Source organism: Branchiostoma floridae, chromosome 19 (genome assembly GCF_000003815.2).
Source record: "Branchiostoma floridae strain S238N-H82 chromosome 19, Bfl_VNyyK, whole genome shotgun sequence".
Classification (NCBI taxonomy): Eukaryota; Metazoa; Chordata; class Leptocardii; order Amphioxiformes; family Branchiostomatidae; genus Branchiostoma; species Branchiostoma floridae.
The window spans coordinates 2,834,247-2,847,926 of record NC_049997.1 but is presented as its reverse complement, the minus strand read 5'-3'; the positions used below and the strand labels follow the sequence as shown (position 1 = coordinate 2,847,926).

Here is a 13,680-nt window from a genome sequence, read left to right as displayed (position 1 = left end):
TCACTTGTTCCCTACATCACGAGCTATCTGTCACAAAAAAAATGAAGACCATAGCATGTCCAGGTTAAAAGATACAAAAGTTCCTCTGCTGTTCAAAGGTCACATACTAACGGCACAAAATTGACCTTGACCTTCGTCTTCTCAACACCTACCTATATACTAAATATCATCGTAATCCATCAAGAGGTTCTTGAGTTATGCTGAATAAAAAAAAAAATCCGGCAAACACAAACAGACAGACACGCACAAAAAATAATATCTCCACGTAGGTATAATAACAAATGCAAGATGTCCGTACAAACAGGCCTTACGCACGACTTCACTACTGTTCTTGCATCAGTCGAAGGCAAACAGAATGATGATAGTCAAATGAGAAAATTAGATGCCTTTTCCCACTTAATGGGAATAGGATCAAAACGGTTCCCAACTTTGATCCTATTGAAATAGGAAACGTTATGTAATCCTTCCGCCTCACAAATCATAGTCTCTCTACTAACCATCAAACGTGGTATTTGTATCCCTCGACAAGCAATGTTTATCTTCAAAGAAAACCGGCTTTGTTTCATGTTGTTACAAGTTTTCTTCCAACTTCTGGTCTGGATTTTTCTTCTCTTTAGTCTCAACGAATCGTCAATTGATTGAAGATTTCAATAAGCCTCGCTTTTGTCGTGCGGTTCCTGCAAATTGTTTCTATTCATTGCACAGGTGTCTGATGTGACCTACCGGAAGTGAAAGGTCACGTGGTCACCTGGCCTTGTCTGCAATAATGGAGCCCATCATTGCAAACCGGTTGTTCTGGCTATGTCTGGGCGAACTAAAATATTCACACTAAGGCCAAACCTAACAACCCATCGGAACAAGGCCCCGCTTCATAAAATTACTGCTTGCGCCTGGTGAGTCTTTCTATTTTCTTGCAACGTCGACGATTTGACAGGCATGGTTTTCAGACGACAGTTGACAGGTGGTTGGTATGGCAACGCCTCCCTTTCAGCTGATAATCTGGTGACAATCTCACTGGTTCATGGTGTTTACCAGGACAATTTTGCGGTATGCTCTGTCATTATCCGTACAATGGTCGCAACCTTTCAGGAATTTGACTCCGAAGGGAGGGGTCCACATTTTCTTTCCTTTCAACGTGGTTTGAATGACTAGAAGCTTGCCAACTTATCATTATACTAGATCAACCTTTAACTATCTTTCATCTTCTGCACGTATTTTTGTAATCATTGCTACGTCAAATATGTGTGATTACGTAGAAGTAAGCTCAGTTGTTTGGCGTATTTAGCCTATCCTGTTGCACTAGTGTCACGCCCACAGGGCACGAAGAAGGTCACGATATATACTGTTTATCTACAATGACCTGTCAGTTGTCTGCACATCCAACAAAATTCACTTTGACATGTACACTCTCTAATTATTGGTAGTAACGACAATAAGAAGACACTACACTCACAGGGAAAACTCCCATCACATACTGCTAGTATTAGAAATGACAGTGCATACTGCTAAGACCCAAAGTGCCAATAACTTTCGCATGGAAATCATTAATTCACTACGACCAAGGACGCTATATAATGTCCTTTGCTACCACAAGGACGGTTCTACGACTTTTTTCTAAGAAATTCCGCACATATATCATTATGTATGACGCAACGTCTGTATACAATGCTATGTAATCAGTCTGATATAGCCATTATGCTTTCTCATTGAATACCATATTGCATTGTGAATTGCCAGTCGCATTCCTATAAACAAAATGAGACCTGACGTAGTTTGCTTTGTTTGCATTATTAATGACCCTGAATCGCGTGCAGAAAAGGTGTCATATTAATCACACGCTGCCAGTTCTTTCGGCAAGCTGTCAACATATTTCAATTGGAAGCCATTTTGGTACTTCACAATTTGTTTGTTTGTTTATTTATTCGCACACAAAATATTACATTAAAACAAAAAAACGAAAACAATGGATAAAACAGGTGCAGGAGGAGGAAAAAAGCTTGAGAAGCTTATACTTAGCCCTCCTCCTTTAAACTAAACAAAGTTGATTATCATATATAATAATAAAGTAAAGTAATACATAGAATAATAATGATACAATGAGGGTAAACAAGTAATTAATGGTATGAATTAACAATGATTGATAAAGTAACGTAATACAACGAAAATGGTAATGATGTAATAAGGATAAACAAGTAATTAATGGTTTGGCTTAACAATAAATAATAAATCAACATAATACTTAAAAAATGATAATAATGCAATAAGGATAGTCAAATAATGGAATGAATTAAGATAATATGATTTAAAAAGAAAAAAAATGTGGCTACTACAGGGGGCTCGGATGGATTAACAGATGGATTTTCAGATTACGTTTAAAAGTCGGGAGAGAGGAAGTTAGATTCTTAAGGGAGGGGGGGAAATCATTCCATATTTTAACACACTTGTATTTGACAGACATTTGGGCAAGAGAGGTTCTGAATAGGGGGATGTGTAGATTTGTGCTTTGGCGAGTTTGATAATTGTGAAACTGCGAGCGAAAATTAAGAAAGCTGTCAAAGGTATCGGGGAGAGTATGGTTTATGTGTTGGGCTGTAAAAAGAGCAAGTTGAAATCTGTTGACGTCATAGATATTCAAAATTCTAAGTTTCTCAAATAGTGGTGAAGAGTGAGTATAGAAACTCGAACATGTCGCAATGCGTAGAAATTTTTTCTGTAGAATTAATAAAGGGTGTAGAGAAGTTTTGTAGGCGTTTCCCCAAACAATATTACAATACATGAGATATGGATAGATTAGACTGTTATATATGGTTATAAAGGTTCTCTGGGATAAAAGATGTCTAATTTTCCCTATGATCCCGATAGTTTTTGAAATTTTATTTAATAACATAGCAATGTGGGGCTTCCATGTTAGTCGATCGTCAATGAGTACTCCTAGAAATTTAGCCTGGCATTCTTGGGATAGAGGAAGGTTCTTTAGGAAGATATTGGCATTTTTCTTATTATATGTCTTGTTTTTACTACAAAAGATAAGATAGTACGTCTTTTTGATATTAACTGATAGCTTGTTGGTTTCGAACCATGTGATGACTTTTTCTAATTCCTGATTGGTTAGACGTATTAACGAATCATAGTCTGCATGTGAGAGGAAGAGATTTGTATCATCAGCAAATAGGATAAAACAGAATATTTTGGATGCTTCAGCAAGATCGTTAACATATATTAAAAACAATAAGGGTCCCAGAATTGATCCCTGGGGAACTCCACAATTTATCAGTTTGCATGAAGATGTATAGCCATTGAGGGTGACGTATTGTTTTCTATCTGATAGATAGCTCTTAAACCACTTGAGTGCTGTGTCATTAATGCCATATTTATTTAGCTTTTTGAGAAGAATAGAATGGTTTACCGTGTCGAATGCTTTGCTTACAATGAAGGGGGGGGGGGGTTTACAACAGTATCAGGTCCTTCAAGTTGCCTCATTATCCATTCATCCTCTACTGATAGTTCTTACGTTTTGAGGTTTCGTCCTCGAAAACCAGTACCGGGTCCGAATACCATTGGGGCGACAGTCGTATATCCATATATTCTCCCATACTATAAGCAATCACCTTTGTAAGAAGTTGTAAGACGACAAGTATTTGTGTTTATAAAAGAAAGTTAGCAATATGCAATCACATATCTTAAACTGCCATATGTGAAAAAAATCAGATTTTACAACGTATCTTAGCTGCATACAAGAAATTATGATAGTACAGTTACCCTTTTCTATAGAAAATGATGGAATTCTTGACATCATATCTCAGATATATGTCATTGCAAATATTGTCATAATGCACATAGGCAATGATATTACGAAAATGCAAAAATATGCTTATCAAAATATTTAGAGAAGAAATCAATTCATAACATAGCAAAACAAGCATTAAAAAGTTAAGCTCCAAAAAACGGCAGGCTGCAACTTTTAACCTTCTTTTTATTGTTTTCTTCTTTCTTGATTTATGTTATTATTGGTTTTATATTGTTTATGAGCTTTTCACGTTAAGGTGTTTTAAATTTAATTTACATAAATGTGCGTTATTTTGAAAATCTCATACATTCCCATCCGACTTAGGTGTGTAGATTAGCAGAACCGGAAACGGAAATGACGAATGACGACTCGTCCGTGTATTATGATGAATACCTAAACAGAACGACTCTGGACGAGTTCCAATCCGAGGCGGACCTCGACTTTTCTGGCACCCTTCGGTAAGTCATTTCGGGGTAATACTACCTGTCGATGCGTAAATGTCAGGCAGCAGTGGAAGCAATGACTTCATACAGGGTCATAGACTTGATGTATTTGGACTGCGGCCTTCGCTATGTAGCAATGTAGCAATGTACGTACTACTTCGATGAAGATTAGACATCCAGGTAATAAGATACGCCAAAAAGCAGTTACTCATTGACAGGAAACTGGATATGGTTTTGGAATCAAATGGTCAGGCGTTTTAAATATATCCATTATGTTTCACTGACCAAAGATAGTGTCAGCGACGAAAGATAGTGTCACTGACGAAAGATAGTGAATACTATCTGAAACGTCTGATTGTTTTCAAAATCATATCCAGTTGCTTGAGTAACTGCGTGTTGGCAATGTACGTACTACACATGGCTCCCGAAGGCACGATTGTACGGGATATTTTAGCATTTTAGGAGAACCATATGGGTAGGTAGGTATTGTAAAAGTGCTCGCTGTCTCGACTGAGGCTTAAGAATACCTCTATAAAGACACAGAAGCAAAGGTAGTAGAAACAGTGATGCCCTAGTTTTAGAATTTTAGCTCCTTAGATATGTCATTATTCTACATTCCGAACGTATTTCTGTCATGAGTCATAGTAAAACTATCCATATGAGACACAAAATGCTTCGAATTCCTTCTAGCAAGGTATGGCCCCAGATGACATTCAAATGCCATCACTTTGCCCTATGATTTGACATGTGGCATCATCTGAATAATAATGATTCAATACATATTAGTGGTGCTATTCAAGTTTTATTCGTTGTATAGTATTTTTGCGAATATGCTTGATAAAGACAATGTTGCATATGGCTCACGTGTATCCTATTGCGACAATACTGATGAAATGTAATGATCATAAATAATTGACTGAAGCATAGATCTCTCAAAAGGTATACATATCCTTATGAAAGCCAAAGAAGCTCTGGTAAGAAAGTGTGATTATGTAATGAGTAATATCCGCAGACAGCGAAAGGAATTCTTACCATAGCAAGGGTTCTATTCTTTATAGATACTTATTTTCTCTTCAGTTAACATGATTTTCTTCGAATGAATAATTAATGTGCCCTTACCCTCAGTTGAGTGATGTCTTTTCAACAATGATCACTTTACTAATACCATGTACATTAGAATTTATTCAACGGTAGTGTCCACAAACGTTAAGTAAAAAGGTATAAGTCGGTGATCATTGAACAGCATTGTTGATGTCAGAAATATTCAGCTCTTTATGAGAAATATATCTGAACAAATATTGTGAAAAATCCATGTTACTTACAGGTCACTTGGTCATTTCTTATAGAGTGTTCATTGTTGAAGCGTCTTTGTGTTTTACCTCAAAGTTATGTCATCAGCCCTTAAGTAGAAAGTATAATGCCTGTGATACAAGAATGAATAGCGTCTAATAATGGGGTAGACATTCCTAGGATAGCAGTGTCTATTGAAGCATCATCTGATACATCAGATACGTAAATTATCTACTAGGAAAGTAAAGATCGTGAAAATGTGCCTTGCCTATTTTTATCATCACTAAACATAGATATCAATGTTCAATTTGATACCACAAAAAGTAGAAATTTATAATATATATAATATTGTGGGCATTACATAATGGTCAAAACTTAGCCTAATGTTTTTTTGTCGTACCGAGCACCTGATTATTGGATTTATGTACTGTTCAATTATATTAACTTATCAATTACATCTGCTCTCAAAACATATTTAGGATCGCTTGTATGCAGGATGACAACAAGTCATAACAGCGACGCAGACATAACAGTTCATAATATTTTGAAAGAAGAATATCTGAAACGATGACCTGACGATCATGTTATTATTACATATACGTCATACAATATGGTGTCACCGCACCCACAGCATTTCTGTGCCCCATGATGTAGTCAATACAAAAGCAACAGGTTCTGCTCCTTAGATGTCTTTTTAACAAGGAGCTCGACGTGTATCAACTTGGATCAAAGGATTCTTGTCTTCTTTAGATAGTGCCACGTCAACAATGTCTTCATTAAATTTGTGTCAAGAAGAATGGACATAAAATCTTTCTATTCATGATATGTCTGGACAATTCTAAGCATACATTGTTGTTAAAATAGATGCTAGAACAAAAAGGTTTAACTAGAAGTTATTTTCAAAGTGCTTGGAGATAGTCTATTAGATGAAAGTTTTTCCTTGCTATAATTTGGAACTCTACAGTAGGTAATGACTTTCTAGATCAGTAGATTCAATTATCAGTGTGCAGACGGAGAGGTCAAAGTTCAGGCGGGATTTCAAAAGGTTTCACTTAGCTTGGCTGGATAAACACTAAGGTGTTTATTTATCCTTAGGCCACACCAATTTAATTTCTTGGTTCACGGATTCGCTCGCTCCTATTTTTTGGAAAAAAAAATAAAAATAAAAATTACCACTCAGCAAATTTTCACCATTAATGAAACCATTCACCAACTTTCTGGTGAGGCAAATTGGACTTTATATTATAAGCTCCTTAAAGTGTGGGTACAGGTGCTTTTGCTGTACAATAATAGTGTTTTTGTACTTTTTTCAAGCTGAAAACTTTTTATTCTTTATGCTTTGGATTAGCCCTTACCTTTACCCCAACCATTTTACAATTTTTATTTTTATTTTTATTTCGCCCTCTCGCTCCATATTTTTTATGAAAAAATCCGTGAACCAAGAAATTAAATTGGTGTGGCCTTATAGGAAACATTTTCATAGGAGATTTGTCACACTCTCGGTTTGGGTTTTGATGTATGATCTCAGGTCATTGTAGATAGATTTTGTCGCGCGATGTATTCTTTTCGATGATCAGTACCTTATAGGATATAGTTTCATGGCGGATTTGTCACACTTTTGGTTTGGGTTTTGATGTATGATCTCAGGTCATTGTAGATAGATTTTGTCGCGCGATGTATTCTTTTCGATGATCAGTACCAGTTATAGTTTCATGGCGGATTTGTCACACTTTGGGGTTTGATGTGTAACAAGGTCTAGATCTATCAAAACATCCTTGGGTGTATGTAGATGGTATTTAGTCAATGAAGATTAGACATCCAGGTAACAAGATTCGCCAAAAACCAGTTACTCATCAAGCGACTTAGCAATGATATGATTTTGGAAACGGTCAGACGTTTTAGACAGTCACCCGATGTCTTTTGTCAGTGACACTAAAGAGATTTTGTTGTAGAGAGTTTTATACCCTAGCTATGAATTGTACCCTATCCGCAGTGACCCCAGGCGAATCTCCGGAAGAAGGTTAAGGTATGGGCAAAAAAGTCCGGAGTGTCGACCGAAGGGTCACTGAACGGTCTACGAGCAGAGAATGGAAAAAAGGGCGGGAGGGCGGGTGTTTTAGTGCCCTTACTTCCCCAAACGTGCCACGTCTCTTGTGCAACACATCCACGGCAACGGGGACGGTCTGACAAAAGCTACACCAATCTTCTTGTCCGCGGCTGGATTAGCGAATGTTCGGTGGGCTGCCCTAAACTCATCCAACATCTTCTTCTTCTTCGCCGCATCCCAGCTACCTCCAAAGCGGGCTACCACAGCTTTCCAATTCCCGCTATCCAGTGTCTTACCAAAAGAATCTTACTTCATCCAAACCCCGCCAGACATTCTAGATCATTTGCCGCCCTATCTCTTTTCCCTTTTGGAACCGAGTTCAAAGCCATCCGCGGTAGAAGTATACCAGGCCTAGCCACCTCTCCCGCGCTTGACGAACGCAACAATAGACCCCTCTCCATGTTCCTAGTTCAAGATGTGTTGTTACCATCTCCAGGATGGTGTCAAGCTCTTGATGTCGCTTGACAAGTTTCTAAACCGTACGAAACCTCCCAAAGTTCAGACGCATTATGGATTCAATTTAGTTCCCAGCTTCATAGGCCTGTCTTTCCATACCCTCTTCATATCTTTATACCATCCACTTAAAATCATACACCCTCAAGTCACTTCCGTCCATGTCCCTCTACTTCTATAAAGCTCCCCAGCTACCTCCGTCCGACCTCTCCGGCGTAGCTCGGCCAACATATGGGAATGAAAGGCGCAGGGCGTGTAAAAGGTTCTATGCACAGGTGAGGATGTACAGGTGGTTAATGAGAGCACGTGGACTGCTCCCGACCAGGTGTCGCCTCTTAACGACGCGAAACCCGGTCAGAAGCAATCATGTGCCTCATTTGGAATAGTACCCTATCCGCAGTGACCCCAGGCGAATCTCCGGAAGAAGGTTAAGGTATGGGCAAAAAAGTCCTCCGTGGTCCCACCTCCATGCGCACCATCTCGGGCTTGTTTCATCACGTAAAGCTTTCCGAATCTTACCCACGTCTTGACTTCCACACCTTTCACCTTTCCTCAAACCTCACACCTTTTCCCCACACCTCATTACTTTCCCCAAACCTCAACACTTTCCCATACCTAAACCAGCTATTATCGCAGACTCCGAAGTTGTCTTTATTTCCTTTCGCTGTCCACAAAAGCACGTCACCGCCTCCGTCTAGCACTACATTTAAACTCGTCTTACTGATATCTTCACCGACAACACTCTCTCGGATTGTGCATATGTACTAGTTCTCACTCATGAGACAAAGCCACCGTCCAAACTTCTTTTTTTTTTTGGGTTTTATCACACTTGTGGGCGGAAAAAACGACGCATCACAGTACCTATCTTTCACGTCCTGCGTTCAACAAACGCCAGGTTGAGCTTCCGTTAACCCTCACCAAAGTTAATTATAACGGTTTGCCCACGCACTGACGAGAGCACCTCTTGTCTAGGAGAACCCAAACAATTCTGCTTACAATCCCAACGAAAAGTCGTTATGAAGTCAGTTTTCCTACGAACATGGGCACTGTCTGTCCGGGGTGATACCCTGCCTTTCATATGGATCTTCTCTTGCAGTTTTTGCAGTCACCGGGTCGCTGTAATACCCAATCCCCATCCTGAGTGGAAGTTGATGGCAAAATTCCATACCAAACCATCTGACATTGCCAATTACTTTACCAACAACTAGTATTATATTGACAAAAACAAAACTTACAGAACAGATATTGATCTTCCAAATCCAACTGTGACTGAACTGAATTGATCAACATAATATATCTGGAGGCCTACCTAAATACCATCACATATTCCATTCGACTTTGTAAGAACGTGCCAGCTGACAACCTTCAAGCAGAAGCTCTCTTGTGCCAAATGGATTTAGAAGCATCTGGTGCTAAATGTTGGGCTTCTGGTGTACGCAACTCTCTGGAGAAAATGTGGCAACAGTCTCAAGTACACCTCAAATTATTTCACTAATCTATCAGGGCTGAAAGGATATTTATTTCCCGACCTTTCTATCTGAAATCCACAACAATAAAAGAGCTGAGACTACGAAAAATAAACTACGAACATACCGATTATTAAAACAATCTTATAACGAAGAAGAATATCTTAAGATTACCAATTTATGCCACGGATCTACCATCACAAAACTAAGAATCAGTCGTCACAAATTACGAATCGAATCAGGAAGAAATAACCAGAGTCCTCTAGAGCAAAGAAACTGCCTTTTTTTTTAGTTTAGGTAAAGTAGAAGATGAAGTACAATTTACTGTGGAATGTCCGTTGTATGATAGCAATAGGAGCATCCTATTTGACTATGTGTCAAGTAAATATCCCCACTTCATACACTTGAACGACAAGGAGAACTTTTATTCCTGACAGCTTTTGATAAACCAACTCTAATTAACCATACAGCTAGCTACATTTATGCAATTACCAAGAAGCAAGAGGAAATCGAATGTACTAGAATAGATTAGATGCATATCTGCATATGTAGACGTGTGTGATTGTTTCCATTGCTGCATATATATATAACCGTTACCATATGACCTGTACTTAGCCCAGTGGGGCAAAAATGTGCCATAAAATTCTTCATTCAATTATGTCACATAAAGAATGCCGTCTGAAATTAATTCAAGACAATTAGTAGATATGGCATTCTGGGGCTGCTGACTGACATACCTATACCAGCATCATGCGCTGTGGACCATATGGAAAACAGATTAATGAGATTGCCATATTTGTATATAGCCGCACCTGTGCACCCCATTGTCAATCAGTCACTAATCCCCGGCCTTTTCCCCAGTCAATGGAGAGACACAAAAGTACGCCCCCTCCCTAAGAATTCCAGAACGCGACTGACTGGAAAAAACAGCCGGCCAACCAGCCTACTTTCAGTGTTGAGGTGCGAGCAAAGTGTTCGAAAGAGTTGTTCATGATTTTGCGCTATTCAAACTTAAACGATATTGTGTCAACTGCATAACCCGCTTACCATCCTAATCGCTCGACCACATCTGCCTTGGTTAATATGAGAGATGACTGGCTGTCAGTCATGGAAAGAGGGGAGCTTGTTGGAGTTGAATATACAAATTTAGCGCTGCGTTTGATCTTGTTACTGACAGTACTCTCCTTGTCGCGGCCAAACCTAACGTGTTATAAATCATGGCCGACGATTTGAACCCAGAAGGAAGATTATTACAAACAAACCAGAAGCCCACCCACTGAAAACCAAGCAGCGTCCTAGATTCTGGATGTATCGAGATGTGGTCGTAGCTCGACTTATCATCGCACTTCGTTTGAAACGTGTTTGGCCTAACATACTTGGTAACGTCGACCAACTTATCTAAGACAAACGGGCAATCCTTATAATGAATGAATTCAGATATCTCTGATCACAACACAAACGAGACTTAGCCTGATCCACCGTTAAGAGCATTATTAGGTAGGGTGGTGCGCCTTCACCTACCTTCCCCCAAAATTTAGATTGCGCCCGTTTCCAGCCTATCCAATAATGGAAAGGAAGCAATAAACTTCACAAAAGATTTACAATACACGTTGTTAACAAACACTTGCGGCTCAGGAAAGTCTACCTTAATTCGATTTCCCCGAAACTTGCCTTTAAATGGAGTAATGAACTTGTACACGTCTACCCCTTTATTCACCCACTCTAAGAGCATATCCTTATCTGGATGGTCGGCCAAAATCAATTTCCACTCCGCAGTATGATGGCCTAATTGGCCTGCTATAAAAGAATTAGGGTCTGTAAACTTGACCATAGCTGTACTCGCTTGCACAGACCCCGACGCGATATCCTGCACACCTGGAGCACTAGGGTTGGAATCATCCCACGGCCGACCTCGGAAGTCGACAAATCGGAGCTGTCGCTGTTGCGCCCGCTGCGCCGCCGACTCAGGGTCGAACGGATCTTGATATTCCCAGTCAGGAAAAGACCAATCGCGTCTAGCAAGTTTCCGCTCACCGAACTGTTCGATACGATAGCAAGAGAGGAAACCTTAACTCTCTTGAAAACTGTAACCATAAACAGCGACAACACTCGAGCCAACCAAGGTCAGCCCTGAGACGAACCTCAACCCTTGGTTAAGGGCCTACGTAAGTAGAGGGTTGTTAGTAACCCGGCGAAGTTCGAAACAGGATTGAGAGGAAGGACGAGGCCACGAATACACAAATGGTCACCTTAAAAATATTATGGAGAACTAAGACAGAACCGAAAAATTTTGTTGCACTGCTTTGCCAAAGATCGATTAGAGTTGCAACTCCAATACCACGCACCCATCCCGCTTCTAAAGCCTGAAGGGGTTATCAAGAACTGCACAGCCAAGGAATTCCTCTTACTTCCCCTTGCTCAGCTTAACTTCAACCGATGCCGGTAAACCGACCGTAACATGCACCGTTTTACGCAGAGACTTAGCTTCTTTAGTAAATGCCAATGGCAGTAAAAAACGAGAACGAAGATTTCTTCGTCCTCCTTAGGGCCAAGCGCTCCCAGGACCATTCTCCCTAGATTCGGATGATACTCATAACCAAACGTCTGATTCCATACCTTAAGTGTCCCAAAGATTCTAAACACCTGAACCTGCAACGGCACGCGCTCCTCAAACACTGAATCAACTTATCTATATTTGTATTCATAATCAGGGTGGATAAACACTGCTTACCAGGGAGACCCTGAGTACACGCATATATAGAGTTTAAACACAATACAAATATTTGTATACTAGTATACCTAACCAAGACAAGTCCACCCTGCAAGAAACACAATCATACCACTTCTCACAGTTGTTATCCGCACCGAATCGTAAAACAGGGCCTAGGGATTAAAAGTCGGATTCAGAAGTTTCTTAAATGAGTGGTGAGTTGTGGCCACTCTAACCACAGCTTGCAATTCCCTCCAAACAAATACACCTATGTAAGAAGATTTTTTTTTTCTACGGCCGGATGCGAGTTTGACCGTAGGGACCTGCAATGATTCATTTAAGAGTCTGCCCATTTTTGTACTTCAAACATGGTAGAAGATGACGTGCACTTCACTGTTGATTGTGATATGTATGACAAGATAGAAATGCGCTATCTTTTTATAAAGAAAGTAGCTTCCCTCACTTTAGACACATGAATAGCACTGACAAGTTTATAATCCTCATATGCTTTGACAAACCAACCATAGCTAAACCAATACAGTCCTACAGTTTCACAATCACCAAGACGCGAGAAGAAGCCGAACTTCTGTGTAGAGTAGATTTGTGATACTGTTATAGTATACCAATCCATGTTATGTCTTGTTGCGACCTGTACTTGGCTCGTTTAACCAACAATGTACAATAAATGACTACAATCATTCATTCATTAAAAAATGAAACCCCTACCCGATATCTAGCAGAAAACACAAAATTCAAAACTTCTGTTTCTTGACTCGTATCTAGGTACATTAGTTGTCAGTCTATTCCCATCCAGCCACCTCTCAGTACTGTTGCAATCAGTATTCAAAACAACATTTCTTGTAACCGACTTTGAAGAGTACTATCTGACCTTCAGTGGTTAAGTAGTTTGGCATGTCATCTATGTACAATATGAAATATAACAGTCCGAGCACGGCCCCTTGTAGGACGCCGTCTGCAATGAAAGACAATCACTAGTAGTGCCACCTACGACTGCTACCTGGCACCTGTTTGACTGAAACCCCAACAATTTATTAGAGTAGAATAGAATTCTTCTGGCAAAGGTAGGAACCCCTGTTCCTATTTAGGCCACTCACTCATTCTCAAAACACTGTCATCCCTGATAACTGCAGATTATCCAGGGCTTTTAAGATGTAGTGTGACCTGTGTTGCCTCAAGTGGTTATCCAGTCTCTCTTCAGAACAGTTTACGCTTGGAGATGTCACCACAGATTTTGGTAGCTTATTCCACCACGAGATAACCCTGATACAGAAGAAGTGTGTCCTTCTATTACTTCTCGATCGGCGCTTTTTTCTTAATCCGGAGACAGTGTTGTTCGAGTGTTCTTAATTAGCTCAAAAATGACATATAGTGTTTATGAAATCTCCTCTGTTCTCCTAAAGGAG

The 13,680-nt window shown here is 39.7% G+C and overlaps 1 long non-coding RNA gene across 1 annotated transcript in view; it reads left to right on the top strand.

The window, feature by feature from the left end:
* Positions 1-754: 754 nt before the first annotated feature.
* Positions 755-13,680, top strand: part of LOC118406838 — an 18,341-nt gene continuing 5,415 nt past the window's right edge. Inside the window, exons 1-2 of the long non-coding RNA XR_004830087.1 lie at positions 755-893; positions 4,112-4,245. This is a non-coding gene — a long non-coding RNA (uncharacterized LOC118406838). The remainder of the gene's footprint in view (positions 894-4,111; positions 4,246-13,680) is intronic.